We start from the raw sequence: 19825 nt of genomic DNA on the forward strand, positions 1-19825 counted from the left end.
TCTCATTAAAACAGAACTTATTCCTCGGAACCAGCAATGGCAGGATGCAGTAAAAGGGATCCGCAATCCTAGAATAAGCTGCGTTTACATATAGTAACAATACAACTCAAAATCAACAAACATTTCTTACAATATTTCGTAAAATAAAGCTAAACAATTAAAAACTATTGTTCCTTAGGCCACAACAAATTGATTAAATGTTCGATGGATTCGCCGCACCTAAAAATCTTAAAACTAAATAAAAATATTTTTATTTTGCGCCCGCAGCAAACAAAATTGCTGCGCACCTATTTATTAAATAATTTAGTTTTATTTAGTCAACATATTTTACGACATAGAGTGTTATAACGCTTTGTGTTATTAGATTGGTTTATGGTAAAAACAAATGGCAGCGTTCATAATTTTTATGTCTTGTCATGTCTGCAAAAGACACAAATGGCAATGTAAATTTTCACCGGGGCAATTAGTCCTTGCATCACAGATGATTTGAGTTATTTCATAATTTTAACCGCATCTACATCAGAATGTGAAATATCGCCGGTATGCGTTCAATTGGTAAAAATCTGCAATAAACTTGTTGGTATTGATTAAGTTAGAATATTAAAAAATAACATGCAAAGGAGTGTCGCCGTTGAATTGGACAAAAAATGTCGAGTAAAATATAAATTGTACGAGCCACCTATCTACTAGTTCAAACTGTTGATGACTAAGTGCAAGGTGTACATTATATATAATGCCCCTAAAACATGAATTTAACATAAGTAAGAAAGTGAAGAAACTTTTTGGACCTAAACAACTTTACTGGCATTTGATTGACTTTTTTTATATTAAAATACAATACTTTAACTGCCAATTTGTTATTTTTATTTCATTAGGAAGTTATGGTGTTTTTTTTTACTTTACAAACCTTAAGCTTCTCATTTCTAATTTTAACAGTGCTAAAATAACAAACGTAAAGCATCGAACATAACCTATGATATATAGAACTAATACAAATTCGAGATATTTTGTATCAGTGTTTTTTGCCCCAAATTACAGACTCTTATAGGCTGTGTTCAAATTGAACTTTTTTTCCTTTTAAAAGTCTCGCCAAAATTTCCAAAAAATAAGTCAATTGTTTTTAATAAACTCAATTGGTTTATTGAGTTTATCGTACAGCAGTTTAATGTCCTAGCACTTTATAATATATATTTTAGAAAGCAGTTAAACATGCACTTATTAACAATTGGTATACTGTTAATATCTATAATCATAATAATACTGATTAAATATTCATTAGTTCATGGTTTATCGCAAGTTATCCCCAATCAAAAAGGCACAGGCTGTAAAATATGACGCGAAGAAAAATCACTGCTTATGCTTGATATTTATTGTAGTATTTACTGTGTCATGTTATTTAACCATCATTGACAGAAAACTGAGCTTCCTATATAACTTTGATAATGAAAACTTACATGTACCATGTTAAATTTAAGTAATCACTACCTGGTGTGAGAAAGCCGAACAGCTATTAGAGACATTTTTATTTATTTTTACAAACATTTGATAAGGGCTTAAACTCAATAATTACTACAAAATGATCTTGTACTGGTATTTTGCAGATAATATCATGCATTTATTTGGCAAAATATATCAATTTACACAGACAATATATGCATTTTTTATTTTTCACTTTTTGCTCGCCTGTGATTTAACAAAAAATAGAATAAAAATAAATTTATTTTTATTTCGCTCGCTCGCTCCATTTTTGGGTAGCAAAAATCCGTAGAACAAATCATCAATCATCAATTTGTTGTAGCGAATGTAGCCTTATGGTCATTGTTGAAATTTCAACGCCAGATGTGGTCTGGTAGACTAGATGTTTGTGGATACAAAATGCTTGTTTTTAATTATGGTTTTAACATGGTACCATTTTAGTGTTCATGTGTCGTATCAATAGATATAATCGCAGGAAATTAACCCTTTGCATGCTGTGAAATTTGTCGTCTGCTAAAATGTCGTCTGCTGAATTTCTAAAATTAGCATTTTCTTCAATTTTTTTTTTCAAAGAATACTATCAGAATAGCAAACAGTTTGGATCCAGATGTGGCGTCTCATCTGGATCCAAACTGTTTGCAAAGGCCTTCAAAATTTGGTTCCCGCACTGAAAGAGTTAACATGGAATTTATTGTGGTCACAAATAAATAAAAACGAGCATTTTGTATCTACAAAAATCTAGTAATCATACCACATCTAGCGTTGAAATTGTGGCTATTGCTATAAGGAACACTGATCATTTAGGTGTCAACTTTATTTGACGAAATACTTTACGAAATTTTCGTTGATTTTGAGCATTTAAATAGAGACTTTAACCCATTTAACTCAGTGCTATTTTATTGCAGACCATTGATAAAATGTAGAAAACAGCTAAAATATCAAATCACTTTAACCGAAAAATAAAAATTGCTTGGCCTAAAATTTAAATACTCATTTGCATACGCGGCCCTGGAAATGTCATGTCGTCTTCTCTGTTAAGGAAAAAAAATGGGGGCAACACTTTGGGGCGTTATCGGTCATTTTTCACGTGCTATGAACATAGAATAGTAAAATATCATTTTTTTAGAAAGGTGCTGAAACATTTATTCTTATTTACCTGTTTGAATTTCTTCCCGGACGCTGTGTAAACAAACCGCTGTCACTTTTGACATAAGTCGCATGCGGAAAAATAACGCACGCCATGAGAGGTCACGAAAATAATGGATACCACGATGTTAGAACTCCCACGATATTGGGATACTCGACGATACTGTGCTTTTGTTGAAATCTCACTGCAAAAACCCATGGTTCAAACAGAAATCTCAAACCTAAATTTTAGCACTTTTCAAGGCCAAATTTTCATTTTCAAGGCCGAGAACCGTTCGTTAGTTTCCTTAAAAAAATGCATTTTCAAGCAAGTTTAACACAGTAAATATCATTTATTTGCTCAAACAAATTAAAATTATTCCACAATAACTCATACATGTTATTTTTAGTTATTGCATACATGTTTTCCATCCTTAACTCAACGAGTCTCACATACAGTTTGTCAACCAGTTCCGGATTATCAGCAGTTCCAAATAATTTGAATTTAATTTTCCATAATGCCCCAATAAAAACAAAATGATAAGTGTCTTAGATATACATTAGGTAAAGGAATAAATTAACAAAGTTTTAGCAAGAAATCTTTTGTAAATAGCTTAGAGAGTGGAAAAATGCAGCAAAAAGTTAACCAGAAATGATTGAATTTGAAGGAGTTATGTTTTGAAATGTGCATATGGATATAAAAGGCTTTATTATTTTCAAATAAACTTTTTGCTGATTGAAAACAAATGCTATGACAATGTTTTGAAATACTAATTCTGTAAGTTGAATGATTTTTAATAATTTTCCGAGGGGTGAATTTAATTTACTATTTTTGACAAAAAACTGCATATGCCGTCTGGCCTACCCTGTTATCATACAAAATAAATGTTACCCTTTATTTTTACATCTTCTCACATTGACATTAAATCCCGAAAGAAATTATTGTGGTCAAAAGAATAAACGTTTTTGCCCGGTGATTCTTAACTGGTTAAATGACTGTATGTATTTATTTTTTAAAGTTATTACAAGCAAACACATTGCTTCTCAATTTCATGTTTTCTTTGTGGGTTTCCTCTTTCTCGTGGCTTTTCAAAGCACTTTCCCCCATCCCCCGACACCAATGGTCTTCATACAGACCCGACAATGTGCTTTTTGAATGTCCTTTGTTTTTCTGTACCCAGTAATATTCAGTTAACCACCCTGGTTTGAAACGACACTTCCCCATCGCTGAGTTTTCACTCGCGAAAATTGATCACAATGGAGAACCTCTGACGTAGTACACATAATCTGTGACATGTACGCATAACGTTTCGTACTCAATAGTGTACGAAACTTATGTTTCGTACTCAACTTTTTGCGCGAAGGAATTTATGATAAATTTTCGTAATATTTCCCTAAAGAACGATTTAAGTTTATAATTAAAGCGATGATATAAGTAATTTTGAGCAGAAATAAACATTTTCAAGGATTTTTTTACATGAAATACGCACTTTTCAAGCACTTTTTCAAGGCCAACCTTTAAGCAAGGGCTTTTCAAGCCTAGGACTCGTTTTCAAGCACTTTTCAAGCCCTGTGCGAACCCTGAAACCTGATGGTGCCTACGTTCAGGTAAATGAGATTTTCTTAGAAGTTGAAAGACATACATTTTGTATTCTAATGTCCAAGAAGCCATGTTCATATTTAAATTAAAACTAGGCTTGCACAATCTAAAATAAAGCAAAGACGGAAAAAATGCTATAACATTTGGCGGTTTCATTATTGGTCTCTATGGCAGCCATTGGCATTTGATTTAGTGTAAAATAACCTAAAACATAAATTGAACGTTTTCGAAGGCGTCAGTCAACTGAACGCGCATTTGTGTACCGAAGCAACCCACTAGTACTTTTATCAATAAAAAAAAAGAGAATGTTACCTTTTCATCTGGAAACTGTTTATTTGCGTGTTAGACTGTAGACGATTTCCCGCAAAAGGTTATAAAATAACCTCCTTTTGAAGAACGTTGCTTACATCTTTAACAAGTAATAATATTTAAGTCGAGACGGCAAGTTGAGTCGGTCTCAACTGAAATGAGATTTGAAGGGATCTTTTCACAGATTTTGGCATGTATTAAAGTTCATCATTAAATGCTTTATATTGATCAATTAAAACATTGTATCTAAAAAGCTGCAATAAAAAACAAGAATAATTTTTTTTAAAAAGTAACCCTCAACAGGGCTCGAACCACTGACACCAGGAGTTAAAGTCTAAGGCATAGACCACTCGGCCATCCGTGCTCATAAAATGAATGATGTATTTTATACTCGCAGTGTCACACAATATAACGACAAAAACAGAACTATCAAAATTAGTAAATTGTTTCGCGTTGCAACGCTTTATTATTTTCAGGTTTGTAAATCGTCAAAATATGCAAATATTGGATTTTTAGAGCATGTTAAATGTTCAGTATTACCGTTTCCTCACAAATATCATAACTACAACGAACATTTGCATATCTGAAACCATTTTTTGTAATTTGCCAAATTACTAAAACGTAAAAAGGCCCCTTAATATTATAATACATGTATAGGTATGTTTAATTAAATGGTGACTGCAAAATTGCGAACCGTCTGTTCTTTTTTTCTGGGTAGGTTTTATTACGCCACATTTGTCGTGTAATAACATCGTCGATACTCACGTTCGGTGATACCTGCTATTCATCTTGAAATTGGTGTATGTTGAATTTTGCCTCGCTCTGGGAAAAACTGGTCTTGATTCAAGTGCGTAAATCGACGTCCCAGATTAGTCTGTACAGTCGGTCTGTGATTAGCCTGTGCGGGATATCTAGAACGAAACTTTACGCACATGCATTAAGTTCCATTTACCCACAGCGCGGCGCAATTCTAATGGCCGTTTTCAAAAAAGTTTGGGACGTGCGGAATACCCAACATACCGATTTAATGCAACGGCATTATGAGGTAAGTCTACTAAGGATATATGCTACAAGCACACAACTATACCAAATCCATATTTTTTTCCGATTTCCTATGCGGTTTGTTGGCATTTTGTTCGGTTAACATTTTCTTGTTTAAAGTTTATGTTTAGTGTGTTTACGAGCTGATGCTTTATGTAATCGGATTCTTAATACACACAAAAATAAAACATACAAAACTGGGACAACTGGACATAATGCACGTGCTTCCAGTATCGTCCTGTGTTAGTACGAGCAGGCCTCCGTTTAATGGAATTTTTCGTTTAAATGAAGTCTCTTTTGAGCAAAAATCCAATTTAGGAGGAAAATCAGAACGAGGCTCAAATATACCCCAATTGACTCTGTGTGATTAAAAACATAACGGCTAATATGAGGGGCAATTTAATATTTAGCCCACAACAACACGTCACTTATAATGAATAATTTCCTAAAATAACGTACACGTGAGATTGAATTCCTGAAATAACATCATCATTAAGGTTGATTTGAAATGATTAAATCTGTTCAAAAAATGTAACGTGCATGTTTTGTGTAAATGGTATTCAAATGAGTTGTTAGAATAATAATTATAGGTTATTAGACGTTTCATTGTACAATACGGAGATATATTTGGACGAGCACACAGTTTGAAGTCAAATTGGATATATAATAATTATTATTATTTTACATTGCTTAATATTACATTGTTATAATTTGAATGTATTTTTGTTTAGACAATCGTCTACGTCTACGCATTCGCCATCGTATGTATGAGAATAAATTGGTAGAAAGACGATCATTATTTTTGCGCGTGAACAAGCACTCACGATAAAGTTATATATATTAGGGCGAATTTTGATTTAAATTGAGTTCATACAATAAAAACAAAATGTTCAAAAGAGATGTTGAGTAAAGATATGTTTAAAATCACACTGAATAGAAATGTTGGAGTATCAGGACGCAACAAACATGTTTTTAAATCCAATGAGCACGTGTTCTGTGTTGATAATAACGTGAATGTTCTTAGGATGTAAGGTTTTATTGTTATTTCAAAAGATAATAATTTTGAGTTGAAACAGTGTATGCAGACCTTTCGAATATACCGATGGGTCGAGAATGTAGATTAATTTTTTTGTGAATAAGAAGACAAGTTTTTAATTAACTTATAAAGCAAGTTTTTATTTTTATTGACATAGGCATTTATTTTTTAAACAATTTAGTTTACAATATTAAAATTTCGTCAATTATAAAAAATGATTTATGTTGTATGCCATCATCAAACATATAGAAAGTACACACAACTGTTTCGCCTGTACATAGGGACCTTCTTACAGACTGATAATTTAATTGAAAGATTTGCATTGAAGCGTAGTGTAATTGTTAGTTTGAAGTTATGTTTTATCCATGAAGAGTTTTACCATTTTATTACTAAAAATCATTTTTCAGTTTGTCAAAGTAATTGTGAAATCTGTATTACATCATTCAAATAGTTAAATAACAAGTTAAAGAACATTAAACACACAATAAACAACTAACACTTTTGTTCTGAAACTCAAAAGCAACTTGTAACACTTAAATACATTTAAGATTAAACAAAAAATAAATAAAAATGCATTATAACATGCGATGATTTTGTTTGATTGCATAGAGTTTTGAAGTCAACAGTATTTGCCTGATATCTCCTATGCGTGTAATCAAATTGAGCTGCGTTCTTGGAAAACGGGGCTTAATGCATTTGCGTAAAGGAGGTCGCCCAAAATAAGCTTGTGATGTCCGCGCAGGTTAATCAGGGACGACACGTTTTGTTTCTACGTAGTTTTCGTTTAAAGGAAGTCTCTCCTAAACGAAAATCCAGTCATGATGTCATGTGTCGTGTCTGATGAGACTGTGCGGACTACACAGGCTGATCTTGCATGAGACATTTCGCACGTGCATTAAGAATAGTTGTCACACAACGAGGATTAATTATTGATTCTATTTAAGATCACGTGTCTGCGAATAAAGACTCCGAAGAAAGAGTGAAATCTGTCCTGAAGTCACTGACAAGGTATAGTATATTCATTGTCACTCATGTCTTTAATTATCAGCATTTATTAACAGTAAAGCTGCCTTGGTAAGTTATTCAACATAAAATGTGCGATTTTGTCCTAGAAATTTAATAAATATCATTAAGGCGGTTTGTTGGATTCGCAGCGTATAAGACATATGCGTAAGCTATAACACGAAACAAAAATATATGCATACAGGTCGCAGTGGCGAAGTAAATAATGTGTCCGCGACCGGGAGGTCAAGGGTTCTAGTGAATAATGTGTCTGCGACTGGGAGGTCAAGGGTTCTAGTGAATAATGTGTCCGCGACTGGAGGGTCAAGGGATCTAGTGAATAATGTGTCCGCGACCAGGAGGTCAAGGGTTCTAGACTTACTGTGGGATCGTTCTTTAGATTTCCCCAATAAACATCAAATATTGGTTCTAGTCCCTGGAAGCGGACTTGAGAGCGTTTCAATTAAGCCTTATGCTTTCTATGCAATCGAACTAAAATGAATATTTTTTTAACTAATATATACATACGCATATTCAAACACATTTTTCCACTTCATTCAAAAACACAAGAAACAGCAAAGGAACCTGGAAATTTGTTTTCCAATGCTGCGAATCGAATAATTGAGAACATTATGGCCTGCGGCGACACCAATAAACGTCTCGTGGAAACCCTCCAGAAGTTGATCAACCGCCGAGACGTCGTGAAAAATAGACAACAGCGTAATGGAAGTCGGGCGAACGCGGAACTGAATTCAAAACGAGTCGGCATGTAAAATGAACGGTCACAAGCACAAGGCCAAATATCGGAACCGGCTGTTGCTGAGTGCGACTTCCATAACTAAAACTGCTTCAAGCTTGGGCAGATCTGCGGTTTCTAACGAGACTCCTGCTCCGCGCGCGATACAAAATACTGCTCAAACGCACCGCTGTGCTGCATTGGGCTTTCCGGCGGCGGAAATTTCCCCCTAAGTGACAGTTACGGGAACTGCGTGCCGATTTACGACTCCTTCACGTGCAAAGAGGATGCAGATGATGTACAAAGTTTGGCAGCGTATATGGTGTAGGCGCCTTTTAGCGCGGTCTGTTGTGTTTTTATCATAAGCTCGTTTAACAACACTTTAAACGTTGTTCTCCGCGTGCATTAGTTTGTTCGGGGATATTTCAAGAAGAATACTGTATATGATTTGTGATCACTTACTATTTAATGTAGAATGTTCATTATGATTTTGTTGTTTGAACTATTATTAAATGAGTGCCTCAGTATTTATCTTACTACACATACGCAGGATGCATAGGTTCAGTACAATCGTCATTATTCTGTGACATCGTGATTACTCTTGTGACATCGTGATTACTCGTGTGACACCGTGATTACTTATGCGACATCGTGATTACTCGTGTGAAATCGTGATTTCTCGTTCTACATCGTGATTACTCTTGTGACATCGTGATTATTCTGTGTCATGAATGTTCATTAATTTCGTGGGTTAACCGATTCTCAAAGTGGAGACCACAACAAACAATTAGTTCTTGTTGGGTTTTATTGTTTTTTTAAGGAGGGGGGGGGGGGGTACACAGTTCAATGAATTTACGAGTCCACAAATTTGTAAGTTTTTCATCCACGAGTTTCATACCGCCGTATATCAATGATTCTATAGTATTAGCTCGTTGGTGAAATGTACGAGTGTTCTGAGGATATTCCTAAAGTCGTGCTAAATTGAAGTTTAAAAATGCTGTCCTTCTGAGGTAAGAACGTACACATCACAGCCTCGCTCTTGGAAAACGGTGCTTTATGCATGCTAGACAAATATCGTCCTAGATTAGCCTGTGAAAATTTGCACTAATCAGGGTGGATACTGTCCGCTTTTATGATATCGTTTGGTTAAAGGAAGTCTCTTCGTAGCGAAAATCCAGTTAAGGCGAAATTGTAGCCCCTATTTAGCATGGGAGAACTGTGCAGGCTAATTTGGGGCGACACTGTAAACACATGCATTAAACCCCGTTTCCCAAAGCGACGCTCATTTGATCAGTTTCAGTTAGTGAAACTCTCGTTAAAATATATCCGTAAAGATTTTTTTTATTTAATTTGCTTTAACGCTCTGCACGATTTAGCAACATCTCATTTAACATAAGTGTAGTAAAAAACAAACAGCCGATTAAAATGTGTATACTTAAATTCCCCTTTTAATGCACATTTCATATACAAAAGTACTTTTAATGTCGCTTACAGTAATTTTTAATGTGTATTTTATATGAAGTCATGTTTATTATTCCCATGTGTGTCGTATATCATATTTAACTCCAATGTTTACACTTTTAAGTCATGTACGTTGAGTGTCCATCTAGTTAATAAAATACTGTAACGATTTGTTTTTTGTTTTATCCCGATATCTAAATGAAATCACGACAAGTATTGATGATGCTGATATCTAAATGAAATCACGACTATTATTGATGATGCTGATATCTAAATGAAATCACGACAAGTATTGATGATGCTGATATCTAAATGAAATCACGACTATTATTGATGATGCTGATATCTAAATGAAATCACAACTATTATTGATGATGCTGATATCTAAATGAAATCACGACTATTATTGATGATGCTGATTCTGTAACAAGTAAGCCTCGCTCTGGGAACAGAGGATTTAATGCATATTCGTAAAGTGTTCTGGGAGCACGGGGTTTAATGCATATTCGTAAAGTGTTCTGGGAACTCGGGGTTTACTGCAAGTTCGTAAAGTGTTCTGGTAACACGGGGTTTAATGCATGTTCGTTAAGTGTTCTGGAAACAAGGGGGATTTGATGCATGTTCGTAAAGTGGTCTGGGAACACGGGGTAAAATGCATGTTCGTAAAGTGTCGTCAGAAGCAACACTTTCCGTTTTTAATGTTCTTCTCGTCCGAAGGAAGTCTTTTTTTAGCGAAGACCATGTATTAGGGGAAATTGTCATCCCTGATAAGCGGGTCGGACGTTATAGACTAATTTAATACAAGTGTAAAGTATATTATATCCAAGCTCGGTTTCATTTGTTTAATATGAAGCAAGAACATGAAGCATACTTGTACCAAGTAAATATTCTTTCCTTTATTATACTAATACATGGAACATTCATTCGAATATTTAAACATGCTGGTTAATAGGAAAAGGGTCCAGAATTCCGTATGTTAAAATGTAATTTTTCAGTGTATGTTGCATCAGTTGACACGTTTTAAACCACATGTGAAAAGTAAAACAATCAACAAACATCCACAGCTAATGGCAAAATTGTCATTATAGTCCGCGTATCTAAATCACTTTGCTTTTCATTCGTTAAATGACGGCTAATAAACTAGTCAGGCGATAATGTTGAGCTCACCGGTGACGGCGGCTATCCAGCCGTAATAAGCTTGCACGGAAGCAGTGACGCTAGGGACAACATCGTGAAGGCAGTTTCCGAACCCGAAACGGATTTTTTCTGTAGCTCCCAACTTCCAGTCGCCAGCCGACTCAACAGCGGACCGCCAGAATCACCCCGTATAGGTCAAACAGTTTGGTTTACCATGTATTCATTTAAACAACAAAGATAGAAACAACAACAATATTTATTCCGTAAAAATAACAAACTCATAGCCTATAACCGAGCTACTATGTCGAGAGCACAATCGTATTTTGCAACGTTTGGTGACATTTGCGTTCAGACTCTGATAATTATTAAATAGCCTGTTTTCATTGGTCCGCATTCATACAATTAGTTTTTAATGATCTTATTCTTGATAAACTTAAAATGTGGTCCATTCTCATCTGATTCTTTACGAGAGTGTGTAATCACACCAGGATGTCGTTGGACTGTAGAACGATTTTACAATCATGTTATAGAAATTGTACGTTGGAAATGAGCAGTCTCACTAATAATGACGAATATCCCCTTCCCCCCACACCTAACACCCGCATTTAAAACCCGACAGGATGTCGCACGTTGTTACAACCAAGTTAAACAAACAAATTGTAATGTACGAGATCGGCAGTCTCAATCATGAAGCAAATACTTTCCCAAATTTTCAGTTGCGAAGCTTACGCGAAAAAGCTTCGCATTATGCGTAAAAAAACTAACCCCTTTTTACATTCTAAGCAATATCTGGCCGCAGTTTCACTTACAGACCTTACATGGAAAAACTTTGCCTTAAGGGATTGATAAACCACTAGCTCCAGTTCCCATCGTACTTTCGAAGCACGTGGGCGCTCCCGGTCCCTCACTGGCGATGCAGACGAATTCACTGCGGAAGTTGTAGTAGCCGTTCTCTTGAAGCCACGTGGTTCGGCAGATTTTGGTTAGCACGAGATGCACGCGTTTCAGTTGAAGTTGCCACGCAGGCGACATGGACGAAAATGGGTCTGAAAAAGATTCGTGTTATTATAATATCTCGCACAATTTTAACACGGTTTCGAGGAAATTGGAAAATACCAGCGGCGCGCCTCTTATGTCACATGCGAACATTTTCGTAACACCCCTAAATGTACATTAATGTAGATTGATGGAGTTGCCTTAATAAAAATGAGCCTCGCTCTGTGAAAACAGGGATACATGAAAAGTGTCGTCCCAGATTAGCCTGGGCAGTCCGCATATTAATCCATTTAGACTGGATTTTCGTTGAGAAGAGACTTATTTAAAAATAAATTCCAGTAAAGTGGAAAATGTCTTCCCTTCACAAGGCGAGGCTCACCTACATTCATCATAATCATACAAGTAAGTGTTACTTTAATGGAACTGTAAATATGGCAAGTGTACATGACCTGTCGCCCCTTTATATATACATTTTTATGGTTTCAGCTGTTAAGTTTTAAGGACTTAAATTAGTTCATTCCAAATGGCTCAGTACATGTATTGTGAAGCACCCAAACGTGAACAGTTATCAAGCCGTTTCGCAGAAGAAAATAACGCGCATATTTCAAACAAGTGTATCCGTTTCAAACTGAGAACGTTATGATGATAGTGATGATGATGGTGATGATGAAGCTGATTATGATGATGATGATGATGACGATGATTATTATAATCATGGTATTCATAGTGCTGCTGATGATTATAATGATAATAAGCATCATAAAGAGTTCTATTTTGGCGATAATAACGCTGTTGTTTAAAATGTATGGTTTTTCCTCAACGATAATTACGTTACGCCATCCTTAAATGAAACCATTTAACGATCTCACCATCAAGGATGTCTTCGGTCGCTCCGTGCCCAGTAACGTAAAATTCGGCATCAACGTAAGCATCATAAACGGTCGACACTGACGTCACATGCGCAACGCCGCTAACCGGAAGTTGCGGCGATGAAAAGGCACACCGGGCAGTTGTAGTTGGAGAGGAAGGCCGGATATTCCAGTCGCAGTATCGCGATGTCGTTCACCTGGTAGGGTTCGCCTATGTATCCAGTCTCTTTCAACAATATAGATATGAGTGATAGTAGTAACGCGTGTACGGATTTAGTTTTATAAAAATGCATTTTCATAATGACTCTTATAAATGAAAGTTAAATGATAACCATTTAGTTAAGCGCTTAGTTATAAAGCCCGTTTAGCTGTATTTATAAGACAGCTTTTTTTGGTGATGTAGCGCTACAATACTTAATCGTTTGTTTTGGTGACCCGAATCGTCTGCATCCAGTCATCGGAAGTGAACAAAGAGTCGACGCTGAGGACTACCGAGTATTCTTTATCCGAAGGCAGCCTGTTTATTATACAATAAATAAGCGACTTACATTGCAAAATGTATCATTCACATTGTGTTTATATATTATACGTATTTTTTTAAATTACTTAACAACTCAATTTGTGCAGGCGTTTAATGATTAACTAATCAGGAAAATCTTCAACAAAAGCACACATTATTTTAAATTTTAGTCGACGCTTTTGATGTGTTTTATTTATTTAAAGGACATGAATATAATTAATACATTAATTTAATATAAATGAATCATTGCACAGTTAATGTATGATTGTCGTTTTCAATTTACTTGACTGTCATGAAATGTGAAGCGGATGCGTTATATCACGTTATAATCAAAATGGCGACGTCCATGCCGAGACATGTTTTTTCCGCCGTTTATACCCTTTATTTCGTTTGTTTAATTTCTTAAAATGACGCTCACTTTCCAGCTATTACAGTAAACATGTGTGTGTTTTGCATATCTACACTTCATGGGCATAGCATTTTTAAGTTCCAATTTAATCTACTGAGACATTTCCAGACCGAACTTATAACATTTCATGCGGAATAAAACTAATTGATATATAATCAGGTTGATTTTTGTTTACGCGTTTGCGTTTTGTGATAATTCTGGGCAAAGTATGGGGTGAATTCCTCAATCGTTTTAAACCACAAATGTATGTAGTGATTTTTCAAAAGCAGTCACATCCACTGTATGCATTCGTTTATGTTTAATGTATTGTATGCATTTCCTCTACTTGTAAATAAGCAACCCGTTTGTAATAACGGGGCTTAATGCACGTGTGTAAAGTGATGTCCATATTAGCCGCCCACACAGTAGGACGGAACTTACCACTGAGTCTTGATTTTGGTTTAGAAGAGACTTCCTTTATATCGAACAATTCCATATTAAAGGAGAGTGTCGTCCCTGATTAGCCTGTAATCCCCTTTTTGCAATAGTGAGGATCATATGAATATGTCATTTGCATTAAATAAATGAATATCGCACAACTATATACTCATTATGATACTGGAGTTTCATTTCTCATATATATCTAATGGATGTTGAATTATATTGAGAACCTACGTCTCATAGATTTAAAGCCATACAACATATTTTATTACTTTATTACTTTGATATATTCCATTTCAGGTTTCAAAATTAATAAGCAATCCGGCATTCTGCATTCACAAGATATATGACCGATACAGGGAATCTAGATGAACAAATATGACTATCAAGAAACTTTGAATACTAACATATAGTATGCAAGATTATATAATGCAGGTGTGCGTTATGGCTTGCAATTCTACAGCAGCTAGACGATTTACATTATCTCATCTACCAGAAATTTTGCACTGAGTTTTAAGCTTTAGAACATTTGTGAACGGCTCATTAATATTACTTAAAGCAACATTAACACATTGATCGCAAAGTAACAATTATGATTTGACATTCGGATTAACATTACCGTTTGAGTTTATGAGATTGACACATGGGAAAATGCTAATATTTAAAATCATCAGATTTGAATTATAACAAACACTGACGAATAACAAATTCAGTTACAAGTCATGTACATAACTCTTCAAAGCGTTAAAATAACGGACACATAACATTTTAAAGGAGCTTTAACTTTTTAGAAATGAATCAAACAAGCATTCTCATTACGTTAAACGATTGTTAACAAATCGTAAATCTGTTATATATTATGAAACATTGTAAAGTATCAAATTCATTGTCTAGCGTACTAGTAATAATGTTCTCCATCTTAAGCACATATACATTTCCGAAAAAAAAATTGCCTCAAAGACAAGTTCTGATATATGCTTGCGCTATCAATAAATGTCATGGATATTAATAAACAAGATAAACGTTTTAGTAATATCACAACTGGATAGTTACCTGTTAATTTTGATAAGACATTTGTCATTGACAGATATTTGAATAATCTAGCGCTTCACTATTCTTTTCGGAACACCACAAGAAGCGGGAATGTATCGGCCTGCTAAGATTCGCATTCCGGGTGATAGACAAACAGTTTCCTTTCGTCGCAATAACGCCATCAGAGAAGCCGAGTACATTTTTTAAATTTAAAGCGATGAAGGCACTGAAGTTGTTCGCTGTTGAATAATCTTAGACGCCACTCAGTTTTCAAAATTATGTTATAGCTTTTTATATCGCAAGTTTGAAATGAACACAACCCGTTCACATTTATAAATAGTGTGTCTTAAAGCACAGGTCTAGATGTGTTTTTTTTCTAATCATTAATAAAAAAGGTAATTTAAGCATCATTTTGGGAAAACAGGACTTTATGCATATGCATTAATTTTCATTCCAGTACCAGAGACTGTCTTTAAACGAAAAACACCATAAAATCAGAAAGAGTCGTCCTTGATTAGCTTGTGCGCATTGCACAGGCTAATCAGTGTGCACAGGCTAATCAGTGTGCACAGGCTAATCAGTGTGCACAGGCTAATCTGTGTGCACAGGCTAATCAGTGTGCACAGGCTAATCAGTGTGCACATGCTAATCAGTGTGCACAGGCTAATATATTATTTTACAGCATTATGCCCCGTTTTCCCTGAACGCATACAAAATGTACTGATTTCAATGATAAACACTAGACTGGCCAATGTCGTCTTACAAGCTGTTAAACACTATTGATTAAATACACACTGCTGTAGTAGAGCAGACACTTCTAGCATTCGTCGTCTGCATAATTTTACTGCAGGTAGTGAAGACAGGCAGAGGTTATCGTTCATAGCTTAGCAAACAACAGACTGACTTGCAGTTATCGTTCCTAGCGTAGTTAAAATCAAACTGGCTTGCAAAACTGCGTCTCTACATTAGTGTGAGCTAACGCTCATAACTAACAACAAGCAGCCGCTCTCTTGGAAAATGGGGCTTAATGTTTGTGCATACATTGCCGTCCAATATTAGCATGTGCAATCCGCACACGCTAATCAGAGAAGACAATTTCCGCTTTTATTGTAATTTTCGTTTGAATGAAGTCTCTTCTTAGCGATAATCCAGTTGACACGGAAAGTGTCGTCCATGATTAGCCACGCTTAAATGGGATGGCATTTTATGAACATTCATGAATCAGTTTTCACAGAGCTCAATAAAAACAATGCAGCAACAGCATAACTCGCGCGCTATTGCCACAGAACAGCGGGGTAAATTATGACATAACATACGCTATAAATGATATGATTTTACATGGCGTATAAATAATTTTGACAATCCATAATCTTATTAGAGATTTTTTCGGTTTTAAAATTAAAGCCTGAAACATTAGCCTAGAGTGCGACGGAGGTGTTGACTATCAGGACGTAGCGGTATTCGTCAGGGTCTAAACAAAACAGAGACTTCAGCGATATTCCCGGGGATCCGATTTCTATTGTCCAAATGGATTCCACAGGGATTCATTTGTCATTTCCAACTGATTGTATTTGCGAGGAATTAAGCTGCTGACCACTACGTTGTGATCGTTTGCAGAGTCACTTCCCGTATCAATGGCAGTGTAGACGTTTAGGATCCGATTGAGCCTCGTTCTGGGAAAACTGAATTGTATACATGTACGTAAAGTGTCGTCCCAGATTAGCGTTAGCAGTCCGAATTTGGTAAACAGAAGGTTTTATGCATGTACATTAAGTGTCGTCCCAGATTAGCGTTCGCAGTCCGCATTGGGTTAACAAAAGGTTTTATACATGTACGTAAAGTGTCGTCCCAGATTAGCGTTCGCAGTACGCATTGGGTTAACAAAAGGTTTTATACATGTACGTAAAGTGTCGTCCCAGATTAGCGTTAGCAGTCCGCATAGGGTAAACAGAAGGTTGTATACATGTACGTAAAGTGTCGTCCCAGATTAGCGTTAACAGTCCACATTGGGTAGACGTAAAGTGTCGTACCAGATTAGCGTTAGCAGTCCGCATTGGGTAAAGAGAAGGTGTTATGCATGTACGTAAAGAGACCGCAAAGGGTAAACAGAAGATTTTATACATGTACGTACAGTGTCGTCCCAGATTAGCTTAAGCCGTCCGCATAGGGTAAACAAAAGGTTTTACACATGTACTTAAAGTGTCATCCCAGATAACCGTAAGCAGTTCGCACATGATAAAAATAAGGTTTTATACGCGTACGTTAAGTGTCGTCCCAGATTAGCGTTAACAGTTTGCATATGGTAAACAGAAGGGTTTACACGTGTACGTAAAGTGTCGTCCCAGATTTGCGTAAGCAGTTCGCATATGGTAAACATAAGGTTTTATACATGTACGTAAAGTGTCGTCCCAGATTAGCGTAAGCAGTTCGCTTATGGTCAACATAAGGTTTTATACGTGACGTAAAGTGTCGTCCCAGATTAGCGTAAGCAGTCCGCATAGGGTAAACAGAAACAACACTTTCCGCCTAAGTTGGATTCTATTTTAAAGGAGGCTTTCCTCAAACTTAATATTCCATAAAAGCGGAAAGTGTCGTCCCTAATTATTAGGCTGTTCGGACATGCCTTAGCCCCGTTTCACAGAACGCGGCACAAGTGCATACAAATATGTGATACGTGCAAGCAGTCAATTGTACACGTTGAATCATTTCAACGATTTGTGTTCTACTCCAAAGTAATGGTAAAATTGCTGCAAGTATAAATAAAAACAACTATAATCAATTCAGGGCCACTTCGCGTTCAATTTACCGTTGGTTTTCTATCTACAAATAACTCGTATCGCTTTATCTCAACATCATACAAACTTCGATTGTGTTTTCATGTAAACTGTACAGTTTATCAGTTTATTTAAGTCTAATCCACAAAACATTATAACAATTATAACAATAAATGATGCATAGCATGGATGAATGTAATGTAAATGATCTATGTGCATCAACCAAATAAATGCTCTTCCAAGTCGTGGGGGAACTATTGGGACGGCACTAATAAACAGCCTGGCTCCTACAAACATATACGTGTTCGTATAAATCGTAGGTAAATTTAAGGTAAATTTAAATTGTTCTATCAAAACATCTTTGGGACTAATAATCTTTGGGAATATCGAATACCTATCTCACTAAGAATATGATTTCATGATGAAAATTCCCTGCACACAACTTTTAATTTTTGACACAATATACACATTCAAAACATACAATAAGATAATTGATGAAAATAAATATGCGAGCAATACTTTTTACTCACGAATTAGGTAGTCATAAAGACAGCCCTTTTTGCACGTACTTTGTTGTTTATGCATTACTCATACCCTAGCAGTTCACACGGTGTCAACAACTCTGACCTAAACATAGGTATAGAGCACTAATGCGCTTTTTCGGCACAGCTGTTTACCCAGCTTTTCACATTAAATGACTTTTACATAACGCCAGCAGACACGCATATATATTTTCGAATATTTCATAGGCTGATTCGAGATAAAACCCCTGAACTTTTGCTACATTACTATGTCTGTGCTCAGCGCAAAGGATGTATCCCTGTTCAGTGTAAGGAATTCCGGACTTCTGTATGTTCAAACGACACAAATTGTGGCCCAGTTACGAGTTAACATCTATCTCCAAGAATTTCAGTGTCAGTACTCGTTCACTAAATCGTCCGGTGAATATATAATTGACTATCGATAAACACAGTTTTGCTTTCAAGATGAGAAAGCATACATTACCGAAATAGTAAAGTGTCACGATAAGAGAAAAATCGTTTAATTATCCAACCACAATATTTGCCGTACTTGGTCAGCACATGTGGAAATTGTTCCTGAACGCCTGGATAGGCCGCCATTATTTATTAAGTTTGCTATTTTGAATTCAATTTTGTATCGAAAAGCATTGTGCTAAAATGTGCCATTTACAATTCGCAATGAGATTTTTAATGACCCTCGTGATGCAAAAATGGATCTTTATTTCGTATGCGCCAATCCTATATATAGCCCAATGAGTGAATTTATAGCCAATAGCATCGCCTCTGACCAGACTGCGAAAAACGCACATGTTGGGTTTAACCCGTTGCATGCTGGGAAATTTGTCGTCTGCTAAAATGTCGTCTGCTGAATTTCTAAAATTAGCCTTTTCTTTGATTTTTTTCCAAAGAATAGCAAACAGTTTGGATCCAGATGAGACGCCACGTTCTGTGGCGTCTCATCTGGATCCAAACTGTTTGCAAAGGCCTTCAAAATTCGGTTCCCGCACTGAAAGAGGTAAGATACCCTGAACGAAACGCATAAGACACATTTTTGCATGACGCGGCTATTTAAGTGTGGTTTAAATGTGTCACAGAAAACTGCGTTTAAATCAAATATTAACATACGATTTATATTTTGATAGTGAAGAAATATACTCATAATAAGGCATGTGAGGACACATATGATGTGCGCTCCCGTAGTATAATTTTATCTACTGACACTAATGTGTGGTTTGACAATGATATCACACATTTCATGTGACAATTATGCGTCTTTCAAGTGAAAAAAAAGTATGGTAATATACAAATGCATGCATTTTAGTGTTCTTTAGTGTAATTTTGTAATAATATTTTGGTTGCTT

Source organism: Dreissena polymorpha, chromosome 1 (assembly GCF_020536995.1).
Source record: "Dreissena polymorpha isolate Duluth1 chromosome 1, UMN_Dpol_1.0, whole genome shotgun sequence".
Taxonomy (NCBI): Eukaryota; Metazoa; Mollusca; class Bivalvia; order Myida; family Dreissenidae; genus Dreissena; species Dreissena polymorpha.